Raw genomic sequence first — 14,790 nt, 5'->3', positions numbered from 1 at the left:
CTCCCCTCACACGCCTTCACCACCTCCATTGCATTCCTCCTCTCCCAATCAACACCGCCTTGCTATTCTCCCATCTCCTGAGCTCCAGGAACTTCCATTGCATTGCATTTATCCCAAGCCCTCGCTCCCTTCCTCACTGCCCCTTTTCCAAGTCCTCACTGCCCCTCTCCCAAGCCCTCACTGCTTCACTCATTGCCCCTCTCCATAGCCCTTGCTGCCTTACTCACTGCCCCTCTCCTGAGCCCTGGTTACCTCCCTCACTGACCCTCTCTCAAGCCTCGCTCCCACACTCACTGACCCTCTCCCAGGCTCTCACTGCCTTGCTCACTGGCCCTCTCATGAGCCCTCGTTCCCTTCCTCACTGACCCTCTCCTGAGCCCTCACTGCCTCGCTCACAGCTGCTCTCCCAAGCCCTCGCTCCTTCATTCGCTGCCCCCTCCAAGCCCTTGCTCCCTCACTCACTGCCCTCTCCCAAACCCTCACTGCCTCGCTCACTGCCTCTCTTCCAAGCCCTTGCTCCCTCAGTCACCGCCCCTCTCGAACATTGACTGCCTATCTCATAGCCCCTCTCCTGAGCCTTCACTGCCTCGCTCACAATCCATCTCTTGTGCCTTCGTTCCCTCTCTCACTGACCCTCTCCCAGGCTCTCAATGCCTTGCTCACTGCCTCTCTCCTGAACCTTCATTCCCTTCCTCACTGCCCATCTCCCAAGCCCTCGGCACCTCACAATCTCCCTCTCCCAAGCCCTTGCTCCCTCACTCACTGCCCATCTCCCAAGCTCTCGCTGCCTTGTTCACTGCCCATCTCCCAAGCTCTCAGTGCCTCATACTGTCCCTCAAGTCCTTGTTCCCTCACTCACTGCCCATTCCCAAGCCCTTACTACCTCACTTCCTACATGACTCCTGAGCCCTTGCTGCCTCCTGCTTGCCACACACTTGCTTCGTTCTGTTTGCTGTCATTCTCTCTCTCTCTCTCAAGAATTTTGTATGTTTCGCAAGAACACCGCTCATTCTTCTAAACTGGAGAGAATACAGACTCGGTTTCCTTAATCCTGCCATCTTAGGCATCAGTGTGGTGAACCTTCATTGCACTCCCTCAATGGCAAGTATAGCTTTCCTTAGATAAGGAGACCAAAGCTGTAAACAATACTCCAGGTGTGATCTCACCAAGGCTCTATTCAAATGTAGCAAAATATCTTTACTCAAATCCTCCTGCAATAAAGGCTAACATACCACTTGCCTTCCTAATTTCTTGCTGCACCTCCATGTTAGCTTTCTGTGATGCGTGAATAAAGATACCCAGGTCCCTTTAGACATCAACACTTCCCAATCTCTCATCATTTAAGGAATACTCTACACTTCTGATTTTCCTACCTAAGTGAATAACTTCACATTTTTCCAGAAAACCATCCATTTAAATTGGCAAAGTGCCTGCCAGTCTCCCATTAGATTAGAAAAACGCTGCTTTCTGGAGCATCACATTCACGTGTTGAAATGGTTATCTCAGGAACCATCTCCATCATGCACAAATACTATTTGATATAGAATCTGATTAAATATTATCATTTTTATTTAAAACGGCAAGGTAGTTTTAAGATAAGGGCCAGGATGTTCTGTGCCTGATCGAGGTGGGTCTGTTTGCCGGCATGATCAGAAAATCTCACGAGAAGACCCTAGACCCGTTTTCCAGTGACGTAAATCCAGGACATGATTGTCCCCTTTCCCCCTCAGCAATGACGGCCTACATATCACATCGGCGAACGTCAGGAACTTCATTTTCATAAATTTGCATCTCATTATTGTGGCTACATGCCGGAATCATACCCCAATGTCAAATTTAAATCCCACGTTGGCATGACTTTAGAACAGCGTGAACCTGGCGACCTGAACTTCGAGGGGAATGCAGAGGTGAGCGCACGCAGCTTAGCACAGTGCTCGCAAGAGTCCCCTATATGAAGCCAAGGAAGCGGTGCTGTGGATTCAGGGAGGGGTGGGGGTCACAGGCATGTCTCCAAAACAGCTTCTTCCCGGCCAACTTTCAGTGCGGTGCCAGGGCAAGGGTTCCAGTGCGGTGGCCAGGGGTGTAGCTTGGGGGCGTAAGGCAGCACCAAGAAGAGAGCTGGCGGTGGGGGGGTGAGGGGGGCGTGGTTGGGAGGAAGGGTGTTGGGGGTAGGCAAGGCAGTACAGGCTGAAGGAAATGCACAAGCACACACCAGGGGGCCGGGGGTCATTTGGAAAAGCATTTCAAGATTGAGCATTTTTCCACAGCTGAGACTGTTCAGCATCAACTCCATTGACATGTTTGGAGTCTGGTTTCTGGAATAATCATGCCCACTCAAGCAGCACAAATTCCTGGTGGTGCCACTGACTGCTTCTGAACTTTAGGGTAATACCAGCACCTGAGCTAAGAACACAAGTTGCAATTGAGTGGCCGAAGCTGTCATCACTCAGTCGTGTGTGGTGTGAGGCGGAGGTGGGTGGGGTTTTGGTCAGGCATGAAGTGAACTAAGCACTGGCCAACCAAGTGGTGGCCAGAATTCTCTGGCATGAAGGGGCCTTCAGGTGCAGCCAGAGCCAGAGAATTAACTAAGAGAGGTCCTAAGGAGACATATGCTGACCCTCACGTCTCTCTCTGCAGTGAGGAGACCATCAGGAACATGGAGCCTGGTGATCTTGCTGTCTGACTCATTGCTTACAGGCAGGACAGAAGTAGAAGAATGCAATGGAGGTGCCTAGCTCGGCAAAGGGAGGAGCCCAATCCTCAATATCAAGGGGCAGCAGGGCCTCCTCTGCACATAAAGGAAGATACACAGAGAGACATCATTCATTAGTGCCTCGCTAGATCCAGATGGTACTTGTCCTGCCTACAGATGAGTGAGACCCAGTGTCGCCAAAGGCTGCAATTGTCAAGGGAACTGGTTATTCACATAACAGAAATAAAAATACCTAAAGAAACTCAGCAGGTCTGACAGCATCTGCGGAGAGGAACACAGTTAACGTTTTGAGTCCGTATGACTCTTCAACAGAACTAAGGAAAAACTATGCCACCTTCTGTAAGATTTGTCACCTCTGAGACCTGGAGGACATCCACTACCAGTGGCATTGAAGGTGACCTCCGTGCTCAATTTCTATAGCAGTGGTTTCTTCCAGGGCTCCAAAGATGACCTGTGTGGGATTTCTCAAGCATCCACCCATAAATGCATTCAGGAGGTCATGGATGCCATCTTTGCCAAGACACACAACGTTATCAATTTCGACCAAAATCATGCGCGCCGTGAAGCAAGAGCGCTGGGATTCACTGAGATTTGCAATTTCCCACATGTGTTGGGTGTCATTGACTGCACTGACATGGCTCTTAGATCTCAGTGGCAACAAGCAGTCCAGTATGTGAACCGCAAGGGCTTCCACACTCTTAATGTTCAGCTGATCTGCAACCATACCAAACAGATCATGCAGGTCTGCACACGAAACCCAGGGACCATCTACGATTCATACATCCTCAGCTGGTCTCAAATCTCTGACATCTTCCAGGATCCACAGAGGCTGCAGGTCTGGGTCCCTGGGGACAAGGGCCACCTACAGAGGACGTGGCTGATGACTCCTGTGTGGCAGCCAGCTGAGAAAAGGTAGAATGAGGCTCATGCTGCAACCCAAGCCTTGGTGGAGCAGACCTCTGGGATCCTGAAAATGAGATTCTGGTGCCTCGACAGATCTGGAAGAGCATTCCAGTATGCCCCTCAGGGGTATCATACATCATTGTGGCTTGCTACACAACCTGGCAATGCAAAGAGGGGATGTCCTGAGTGATGAGGAGATGGAGGAGTTGCACGTCTCCTCCAATGAGGAGGAAGTGGCAGGGGAAGAGGGTGACAAGGTCCTGGAAGCCCAGGATGCAGACGATGAGGTCATTGCTCTGGCCAGAGGTGGTAGACATACTCGTGAGGCCCCAGCAGTCATAAGACTTCACAAGGAGGATTATGAGTTGTAGTGAGGACTCTCCTGAGAGCACAATATGGCAACTGGGAGCATCTGACACCAGTCTGGCAGAGGATATCGCACTCATGCTCTGTGCAGGGTCTCATCTCATGTAGATCTTGCTGGAATACAGCGGGAACATGGACTTCAAATGTACTTGATCCTTTTGCATGCATAATCACCTGTCCCCTTCAGCATTACAGAATGCAGACAAGAAGGGGGTGCAGCCCCACCTCAAAGGTGCTCAGAGCACACATAACATCATATGACCCAACAACGCTGAGGCACAATATTCTTGCAGCAAACACAATCAACATCAAGGTGCAGGCATCACTGAAGTGGGCTGTGACTTTGGGACTGGGCAATCACTGTGGTCAGAGGGTCATGCACTGGGCAGAGGAGAGGCCCTGGATAAGACACGTGAATTAATTTTGTGCAGGGACCAAGGTTTCACTTCTGAATGACACCGACACACTTCATCATAACAAGGAGCCATAGACAAGGAGAGATGATTATGAGTGTATTTGTATTGGTGAACATTATATACAGTGATTAACACCCATGCCCACGTTGTGCAACTACATCTTCTTGGTTTTCATAGCCCTGCCGCTGTGTCTTGGTACTCCCTGGACATCCACAGGGGAGGTGGAGGCAGCTTTCTGACCGCTACACCTTGTCTGTGATGACTTTGGTGGGTGTACTCATGAGGGCTGAGACCTGGAGGGCCCTGGCCTGCTTTCAGAGCCCTACTGTGTGGCAGGTGCACCCTCCTTGGCCTGTGGAGCTGGAGCTGCTGGGGTCACAGGAAGAGGGGATTTGGATGGGCTTGTTATTCCTGGAGTCACCTGGGTAGATGGCCCTGTGTATGCACCTGCCGATCCTCCTCCCTATGGATGCCCGAGAGCCCCTGGCTGACTCCTTGAGAGGAAGGGACAGGTGGGGTCAACTCGAGATGTCCCATCCCTGTCTCACGTTGACACTGATGGATGCCAGCAAGTGCCTCAGCGATGGAGTGCAGCTCCTACAGCAGTGCAGGACCAATATCCTGGACCAAGGTCTCCACACTGGCCGCCACCCTACCAGTGTTAACCTCGGTGCTTTGGCATGCAGGTGCTATCACCTCAGTCCGAAGGTGGATGGAGTCCTCCATCATGTCTTGGAAACTGAGGAGTGCAGCGGATATCCCTTCCTGATGTTCCCGAGCTTGTCTTTGCAGCTCCAGCTGCAAAGGTAGTACTGAGTCCAGGGGCTTGTCATCTGACTCTAACTCAGCGACTTTCTGCCCTCCAGCAGGACTCCGAGTGCCAGAGACCCGGCAAGTCCCTGCCTCCACCTGCTGTGGATCAGACAGTGCGATGTGCTCACCAGATTGTGACCCCAAGACTGCTCTAAAGTTAGATCCCATCGAGGTGTGCGTCTCTGCACTGGTGTTGGGTGTGGATGAGCGCTGTAATGGGTCTTCAATTAGGGTGTCATCAGATTCTTCTTCTGAGGTATCTTTGGGGCTTGAGTCAATAGCCTGGCTCGTGGACGGCCTCAGATGCTTCCCATGTGTGCCTGCGAAAGAAAGAAAAGATCATTATTGCATGGTAGGGGACGGTGGAACAGGAGACATCACTCACAGTATGGTTGTTTGATGGACAGCACAGGAACGGTCCACATTCTCACTGGGCATGTGAATGACTCTGTTCTCAACGTCAGTCAGGACATTCAGTTGAGGCATTGCACTCTCAGTCTGCATCCTCTCCCTTTTGTTATTTGCCAGTTTGCCCTGCACGGAGACAGATGGAGAGAGTGTGAGCAGGATGCCTGCCAGGCTAGATGTGAATGATGCCTGGCATATGTGGGTGGTGAGTGGTGCCATGGACAGGATGAGGACACGATCCGCAGAAGACATGACGGTATGTGTGAGAGAGTGAGTGGTGGTATCCCTTCAGCTGGCTGTGTGTGAGATCCCTGTGGATGTTGATGGATTTGTGAGCGAGTTGAGAGTGATGAGAAAGGTGACTTACCCTGGCAGAATGGAGGAGATCATTCATCCTCTTCCTGCATTTGGTGGCTGTCCTCTTTTGCAGAATGTTGGCACTTGCCACCGCCTTCCATACTGGGTTTGTTACCTTGGATGAGGTTCTTCGCCCAAAGCCGGGTTAGAGGAATTTGCAGCGGGCCTCTTCTGCATCCAGTAGGTGCTCAAGAGAGGGGTCACTGAATTTGGGGGCAGCACGTTCCCTCACTTTGAAAGACACTACTTTCTACCGGCTTTCCATCCCTTAGAGACAGCTAGCGCTGTGCAGGGGCAACCCTGAAATATGGCGCCTGCAGTACAGAAGGCCTCAGGTGACGGCGGGCAGGCGAATCAGAGGCCTCCATGCCAGTGATCCAATATGAAACCCATGCCTCTCAATTTTTTCAACAAAGTGGTGCACGATACGGGAAAAGCCGCCATTGCCATCGGCAGGTCAAACGCCGATTTCCCTGCCCACTTTCGGACTTTGCCGATTTCAGGGAAAACCCTGCCCAAGGACATAGCATTATTTGCAATTTCCAGTTCAAGATGTAATTCTTTTCTGGCTGAGTTTGATCTGAGCGACCTTTGGTGCAGGCAGCTGCCTGGGGCGTTGCTGGCAGTGAAGTCACAGGCACTGCAGCAGCATTTGCGGCGAGTGTGCCCTCTGCGGTCACGGTATCAGCAAACATTGGGTTTTTAACTGTGATGTGATTAATAAGTTTGATGAACCAAGCAAGCCCTGACAAAAGTTTTATATTCATGGGGTGCTGTTAAATGGTTAGTTAGCAGATCTTTTAAAACCAAAATAATCCTGAAGTTATCCCATTGTCTGATTTGTTTATTAAAAGACAAATCTCGTCAAACATGAATTTTGCTTAGATATCTGATCTGATTTTTCACTTGTCCTTACTAAGCATATCAGTCATGCAAACAGAATTAGTGTGATTTATATGCAGCAATAACCTTTACACTCAATACAAAAAAGAATCATTTTGTAAGGGAATAACATTTTAATTGAAAACAAATGAGTTGAGAAAACTGACAGCACACGCACAAGTTACAATCAAGTATTATATTTTCTACAAACATTAAGGCACAAAAATATTGTCAGTTTCAAGCTTGCTAAGTGAACAATCCCATGGGCAGTATGGTTGGGGCGGGGGGTGGGGTGGTGTTGTGCAGGAGCGGGCGGGTTCCCGATTGGCGCCCCCAATTGGGGGCGTGGCGGCGCCATTTTGCATGGGCGGGCTATGCGCTCCCTGTGCGGGTGGGGTGGGGAATTCCCTGAGCCGGGAGTGTGCTCTTTCGCACACATCCCTGAGGCAAAGTGCCACCACAGGGAGATCGGTGTTACTTTTAAAAAGATAATAAACGATGAGAAAAATTTTATTGACATGGCCCCTCATGTGACACTGTCAATGACTGGGACATGTCAATTACTTTTATTAAAAATGTAACACAAATCGCCCGTGGATGAGATTTCATGTTTTTTCTGAAGGCTGCCTGGGATCTTCGCCTGCCCGCCAACCTTAAGGTTGGACGGGCAGCTCTTTTAACTGTTTTAATTACTTTTCAATAGGCCTTAATAGGCTTTTGACAGTTCAGCGGGCGCACAGCCAACTTGGCTGCCCGCCTGTCGAACTAAAAATCTAAATGACGCGCGGTGACGTCGGGACTCACGACCGCTCGCCAAAGGGAGAATTCCGCCACATGCCTCATGTGTTTTCTGCCTTGTGACTGAAAGATTTTCATTTTTTTAAAACATACCAAATAGAAGTTGCCGTGTGAAATGGGTGTGGGGGTTCATCTTGGAGTGTTTCATTATTACCAAATACAACAGTAACAACAATTATATTTATATAGCACCTTCAACATATAAAATGTCCCAAAGCACTTTTGGGAGCATTATAAAATAAAGTTTGACATACCAAGTCACACAAGGAGATAAGTGGACAGATGACTGAAAGCTTGGTCAAAGGTTTTAAGGAGCGTTTTACAGGAAAATTGAGAGGCACAGAAGTAAAGAGGTTTGGGGAGGGAATTGTAGAGTTTAGAGTCAAAATAGCTGAAGGCACAGTTACCAATGGTGGAGCAATTAAAATCAGCAGTACTCAAAAAGAATAGGGAAAAATGGAAGCCTGGTTTCATTCATTTGAGCAGAGTTGTGCCTTCACTTCAGTAAAAACAAAAAGTCAAATTAAAACCAAATAATAAAATCAATTAGTGTTACACTGTGCTACAATATGCCTTCAGGTTTCAGGTGAAAAGTTTATAGTTTATTGAAGGGATGAACTGACATCTGTTATAGACCAGATCATCCCGAGGGCTTTGTTTAATCATTGGTCTGGTTCAGCTGGTCTAACAGTCTGCCAATTAATGATGTCTTCATATTTTAATAGTGCAAATTGCCATGTTTGGTTGAAAGTAAACCATGCTTCCTGTTAAGCACTAACAGCTTTTGCACGTTTGCACTTTTTCAATACCCATGTTTAAAGGTAGACTGAGTTACTTGTCACTTATATTCCAAATAAAGAACTCCATTGCCTAAATATCTTGAAATGAATTATCACATGCACTTCTGCGAAGGAATTTTGTTTTAATATGTGTTATTCTAAATGAAACTACTTGAGTATGTAAGCATAAATTCTATATTATCGTGACAATTCAAACTGAAACACTTTACTTTGAAAATTCGAGGGCCTCAGCTGCAATGCTACAATTCTGCAAGATGTTGACTTCTCCCAAGTTTCGGGAGTGGGCTATTCGATAGAGCAGATGACACATGTCCGTATAACAGGCTTGTCCAACCTGCAGCCGTGCCCAACTATCTCTATCCAGGTCACAGACCCAGTGTTCAAACTATCACTAAATTCAAAGAAATATTCTGCAAAAAGCTGCTCCTCTGATCACAGGTCATTTCTCTCCCATTTTGGCTGCTGGTAGGCTCACTGGTCAGTCTATCAGCAACACATGCTGGAGAGAAACAGTTCCTGATTGGAGGAGCAGTGAGCAGTGTGACGGTGAGTTGGCATGGTGCATTCTCTTTCCACCTTTGGCTGTGCTTTCTCTCTCTCTCTCTTCCTCCCACAGAACTGCTGAGCCCAAAAAGGAGCAGAGGGGTCAAGATGGCAGAGCGAGCTGGAGAGGCCAGGGTCGCAGCAACAGTGCCTGCCCAGCCCCCGCACGGGGCAGCTGGAACCATCAACAGGGCAGAGCAAGGAAGTGCACCTCTTCACGGTACCCGAATACTTCCTCGGCAGTGAGATATACTGGGCCCAGGGGATTGGATAAATCAGTGAGTCTATGTCAGTGAGTGAGTCTATGTGAGTGAGTGAGTCTGTGTGAGTCAGTGGGTGAGTTTGTGTGAGCAGGCGGGTGAGTCTGTGTAGATGACAGAAAGAACCCTGAGATTGGAAATGACCCACACATGCCCTTTCCCTTCCCCCCTCCTCCTCCTCCTTCCCCAAAAACCTATCCACAAAACAGGCCAGAAGAAGAGGAAAACCCAGGCTGAAAGTCAACCTGCCTCTGATCCCCACTTGCATGAATTCCACCAAGGCTAGAATGGAGTGTGTGTCACCAGAGGCAAATGGTAGGTCAGTGTTAGTTAAATCCAACTTCTTAGTTTGGCCCTGGTCTCCATTGCTTCCCTGGTGACCAGGACTTGGGGCCTAGTCTGTCTCTCTAGCTCTGCTTCTTAAATGAAAAGGCAAAAAAGATTAACTCTGTGCTTAGCACTTTTTAATGGTAATTTTTATTAATTACTTTTTCTTGAATGATCAGTTTATTGCGTTGTGATTGATTTTTATTTGACATTCATGTTTAATGTTGTGCTAAAACTTATCTTGCCAAAATTTTCACATCAGCTGCTTGAGTGAGAAAAAAAATTGAAATGAGACCTCTCCCCACCCTGATGCGAGAAGGTTGGACAGGCCTGATGTTTAGGTATTGCAGATGCACTTACCATGTTAGTTTAAGAAGGTTGGATCAGCATCAGAAGGTTCAAGAGAGTTGAACATAGGGCAGCATTTTGAGGTCGTTGGGCAGGCGCGGTGGGAGGGCCCAGGAGCAGCCAGGAAACGGTCCGCTGCCCACAGCCAGCCCCCAACTGTGATTTCACACTAGCACCAATTAAGGCGCACCCAGCGTGAAATACGTCTCCACACTGCCCGGGAAAGGCCAAGCGGGGTGCAGGGGCCTGTTGGCTGCCGGGTCCAATGGAGACCCAATGGCCGGTTTAAAAACAGCCCAGGCAGCCCCTGGAAGGCTGCCACGGAAGGACATGTGTTCAGAATTCTTGATGGGGTCGAATGCAGCTGTACATGGCAGGTGGGAGGGAAAGTTGGGTGGGCACTCGGCCCCCCCCCACTTTTCTGACGAGTGCCTCGCCGTCCTCCTGGAGGAGGTGGCTGCCAGGAGGGACACCCTTGTCCCCAGAGATGGGAGGAGGAGGCCACTGCACCTCACCAAGAGGGCATGGGAGGAGCTGGCAGCGCTGGTGAGCAGCCATGATGTGGTGCGGCGCACATGAGTGCAGTGCTGGGAGCACGCCAATGACCTGCTGCACTCAGGAAGGGTGAGTACCATATTGGCATGAGGCAGTGTGCAGAAGTGGTAAGGTGTGGCCGTCCCATCTGTTGACCTCAGCGGTGCTAGGCTCTGAGTGCCAAATGTCAATGACGCTGGAGCTGGCCAAGAGGGTGAGCCCCGGCTGCTTGGACTGAGTGCCTTGCAGCTAAAGGGCCATGACTCGGATGTGCCCTGCAAGGTGTTCCTCAGCTGGGGTTGGTCAGGCTGCGATGGCGCTGCAGATACAGAGTGGACTAATGAATGCTCCTCTGTTTTTTCGGGAGAAGACAAGCCATAACCCGGCAGAGAGGGCACAGACAGGCAGAGGGCCACCCAACCTTCTGCTGCTCAGCAGGTTAGAGTAACATGCCCTGGAGCTCACAAGCCGGCAGCTCCATGTACAACCGGGCATATGGAAGTAGGGGTGCCAGATGAAGCTAAGAGTGCAGTGCACCGAGATGAGCGTTTTGGGGATTGTGCAACCACTCGAGTGTAGTGTCTTCATTGATGTCAGCCTTGAACCTGGAGTTCCCATTGATCATTGAAAGATAATGACACCCTGATGCAGATCTCCATTGTCTCACCAGGGTACCTGGCATGCACAGTGATGGTTGATGACTTTAACTAATGACATGTCCTTGTTCTCCCTTTTAGGTTCACCTCTGCTCTGCGGACACCAAAGGGCCACCCCTGACGGTGGAGGACCACCGAGCATCACTTTCACCTGTGTCACAGCCCTCTTTGAAGCAGGCATCACCGCAGATACCAGCACCTGGGTGGACATTAGTTCTGCTGCTAGTATATTGGTGCATATTGGCGAGGGCACTTCACACTTACTTGAGGTGCAGGCAGAGGCAGAGAGTGCTCAGGGCGCTGGAGGGACCAGGACAATGCTCAGTCGAAGGCTGATGATGATCCTCTGGAGTCGTCCATTAGGTGGCAGATGCTGGATGTTCAGCAAGATGTGTGGGAGGATCTGGCGGAGATCCATGAGTGTATGAGTGCCATGGTCTCCATTACGGAGAACTCCATGAGCACCGTGTTGACCGTCTTGGCCAAGTGCACTGCCGTCTCCATTGAGAGCTGCTCCAGGGACAGAATGAGGAATTCCTGGTTTTTTTTTTAAATTCATTCGTGGGATGTGGGCTTTGCTGGCTGGACAGGTCACGGGTGATTTTATGTTCGTTTATGTTTACTTTATCTATACTGGTCTGGGAATAAAGACCAGAGAAGTTTATGTAAATAGTTTGGAATTGTCAAAATGAGATAAATTTTGTTTTTGTTATCATGAGTATGCTTCACCTTTTTATTTTATTGGTGCAGTGTACGTCTGTATGTAATGCAATTGGCTCTGAGCTTTATTTCATAGACACAGTGTTTTTGCGTTCAAATGAATGGGTCCTTTCGGACATCCGGGATGGAGGTGGCTGATCTTTGATAGCCTAACTGAAGGAGCATTGGGTCAAGGCGTCCCTAGTGTTACTTCTTCCTGGAGGCTATTGAGGAATGCCCTCAGCATTCTCCTCACCGTCCTCCTCTTCTGAGTCACTACTGGACTCATCATCTGTGGCCTGTGCAGCTGCGTCAAGATCCTCTTCCTCCAGTGGGTCCCCCCTTGCCAGGGCCAGATTGTGGAGAGCGCAGCATTCAACAACGATCAGTGACACCCACTCTGAGGGTTACTGTAGTGCAATCCCTCAACTGCCCAGGCATTGGAAGTGCATCTTGAGAAGACCTATGGCCCTCATGACCATCGCCCTTGTGGAAGCATGACTCGTAATGTAACGTTTCTCTGCCTCTGTTCTTGGGTGGCAGAGAGGCATCATGAGCTACCTCTTCAATGGATAGCCTTTGTCACCCAGCAGCCATCCATCCAGTTGGGCTGGAGCACTGAAGAGCCTTGGCACCTGGGAGTGTCTCAGGATGTAAGCATCATGGGAGCTGCCTGGGTACTTTGCACAGACTTGCAGAATCTGCATCCTATGGTCACACATTATATGCATGTTCATGTAGTGGAATCCATTCCTGTTGTTGAAGGCACCCGGCTGACCCACTAGTGCCTTGATAGCCACACGTGTGCAGTTGATTGCATCCTGGATGTGGGGGAAGCCAGCAATCACTGCAAAGTCTCTGCATCACTCAGCCTGGCTGGCCTCATCCATATGGCATAGGAGAAATGTCAGTACCCGCCTGAACAGAGCTTCTGTCACCAGCTTGATGCAACTGTGGACAGCTGATTGGGAGTCTCCACACAGATCCCCCACTCAGCCCTGGAAAGAGCCAGAGGCATTAAAGCTGAGGGCCATTGTGACTTTCAGAGCTACTGGCATAGGCTGTCCACCCACGCAGTCAGAGCTGATCTCAGGTCCAATTGACTTTAGGATTAATTATCTTTGTTCCAACTGCCTTGAGACCTTTCTAAAGTCCAGTATGGACCTACATCAGTTGGAGAAATTCCTGCTGTGCAGGGCCTATCAGTGACATACTGGGTGAACAACAAGTGCCCCCAGGCATGACCCCAAAGATTCCCGCAGACTTAGGGAGGTAAGGTGGAAGATGTGTTAATCTGCCCAGCAGAGTCTGGTTTTTAGACATGAATTCTGTCCACCCTCATGTATGATCAGCCCAACTTCCACCTCCTCATCCCACTTTAATTTGAAGCCTTAGTAATAGAGCATAAGAACAGAGGAAGGTGGAAAACAGGAAAAGAACATCTGACCCAATAAATGTACAGACTTCACAGACATTGCAATATGAGTTTGGAAGTGACCTTGTGGCATGCATCAATAATTGGTAGGGAAGTGAGATACATTCTCTGTTTGGTAGGATGTGATAGTGGTGTTCCTCAGGGTCTGTACTGTAGCCTCAAACTTTCATGTTAATGACAAGGATGAAGGAATAAACAGTGCTTTTCCAGGGATGCAAAATGGCATTGAGTTAGGAAGCACAGTAAGTTACAGAACATCGATACTGTGTGTGTGTGTAAATCTATGGCATACGGAGTTCAATGTGGAGAAGGGTAAGGTCATCCTCTTTGGATTTGAGCAATGCAAATTGGAATACTTTGTTAATGGTGAGAGACTAGGAGCTGTGGAGGAACGAAGGGATTTAGGTGGCCATTTTCACAAATCACTAAAAACTAGTTGACAGGTAGAAAAATTGATTAAAAAGGCTAACAGAATCTCAGGGGAATTGAATTCAAGGGGGAGGAAGTTATGCTGCAGTTGTAAAAAGCTTGGGTCAGACCCTATCTGGAGAAGTGAGGTCAGTTTTGAGCACCTAACCTCAAGAAATAAAAATTGTCCATGGAAGGGGCACAGCCTAAGTTAACAAAAATAATACCAATGTTTAAAAGGTTACATTATGTTAGGTTGCATAAACTTAGCTTGTTATCCCTTGATTTTGATGGTTGCTCTAACCGATGTGTTTAAAATCATAAAGGGATTTAGAAACAAAGCAATATATCCATGCATAAAACTAATTATTACTTTCCACACTATAAACTCCAGCCCATCCAAATACAGCTGACAGAATCCTATTCCCCAGTGAATTAAGTTTAAATTCCCCAGCCTCAAATCCCTCGAGCCTATTTTTACAATGTTTTCCGGACATATGCTTCCTCAACCATCATTCTGGTCTCCTGTGAATCACCCATTACTTTGCCTTACCATCTGTAGCACAGCTTGCATTCACTTAGCTCTTGGTCACTAGAACTCCATTCCCAAACCCTTCCTCCTTTTCAATTCTCTTCTCCTTCTGGAACCTCTCAAAATCTACCTTTTGCACAAGTATTCAGTCATCCTCCTAAACTCTCCTACCTCATCATTCAGGTCTTCATTCTGCAAGGTGCTGAGAAGTGCCTCGGGACATTTTATATATTAAATGTGCTATAAATATTTTAAAAATTGCTGTTGTCGTTGTGAAGCATAACACAAAAAATCCAACCATTTAGAATTTAATCAGGGACACAATGCATCAATTCAATTGCCATCCAGTTGGACCCATGTGTGGCTTTCTTGGAATCTCCCAAAATATTCAGTACAAAAAACCCACTTGGTAAATAAAAATAGCTCTAAATTCACTCTAGAAAAATTGCAACCAGCTGACATTTTACCTGATGACCTGTTAAAACAACAGAAAAAAACCATAAATCTGACAATGGGAAAATACCCTGCACCTTCAAAAGAGCGAATCTATTTAAATTGTGTTCCATAGCTGTTCTATTGAAGCATATAAACA

General features: G+C 48.4%; 1 protein-coding gene across 1 annotated transcript in view; it reads right to left on the bottom strand.

The window, feature by feature from the left end:
• LOC121279297 (peroxidasin homolog) overlaps positions 1–14,790 on the bottom strand; it is a 659,434-nt gene that overhangs the window by 264,168 nt on the left and 380,476 nt on the right. The window lies entirely within an intron of this gene.

Source organism: Carcharodon carcharias, chromosome 6 (assembly GCF_017639515.1).
Source record: "Carcharodon carcharias isolate sCarCar2 chromosome 6, sCarCar2.pri, whole genome shotgun sequence".
Lineage (NCBI taxonomy): Eukaryota > Metazoa > Chordata > Chondrichthyes > Lamniformes > Lamnidae > Carcharodon > Carcharodon carcharias.
This window is presented reverse-complemented; position numbering and strand designations above follow the sequence as displayed.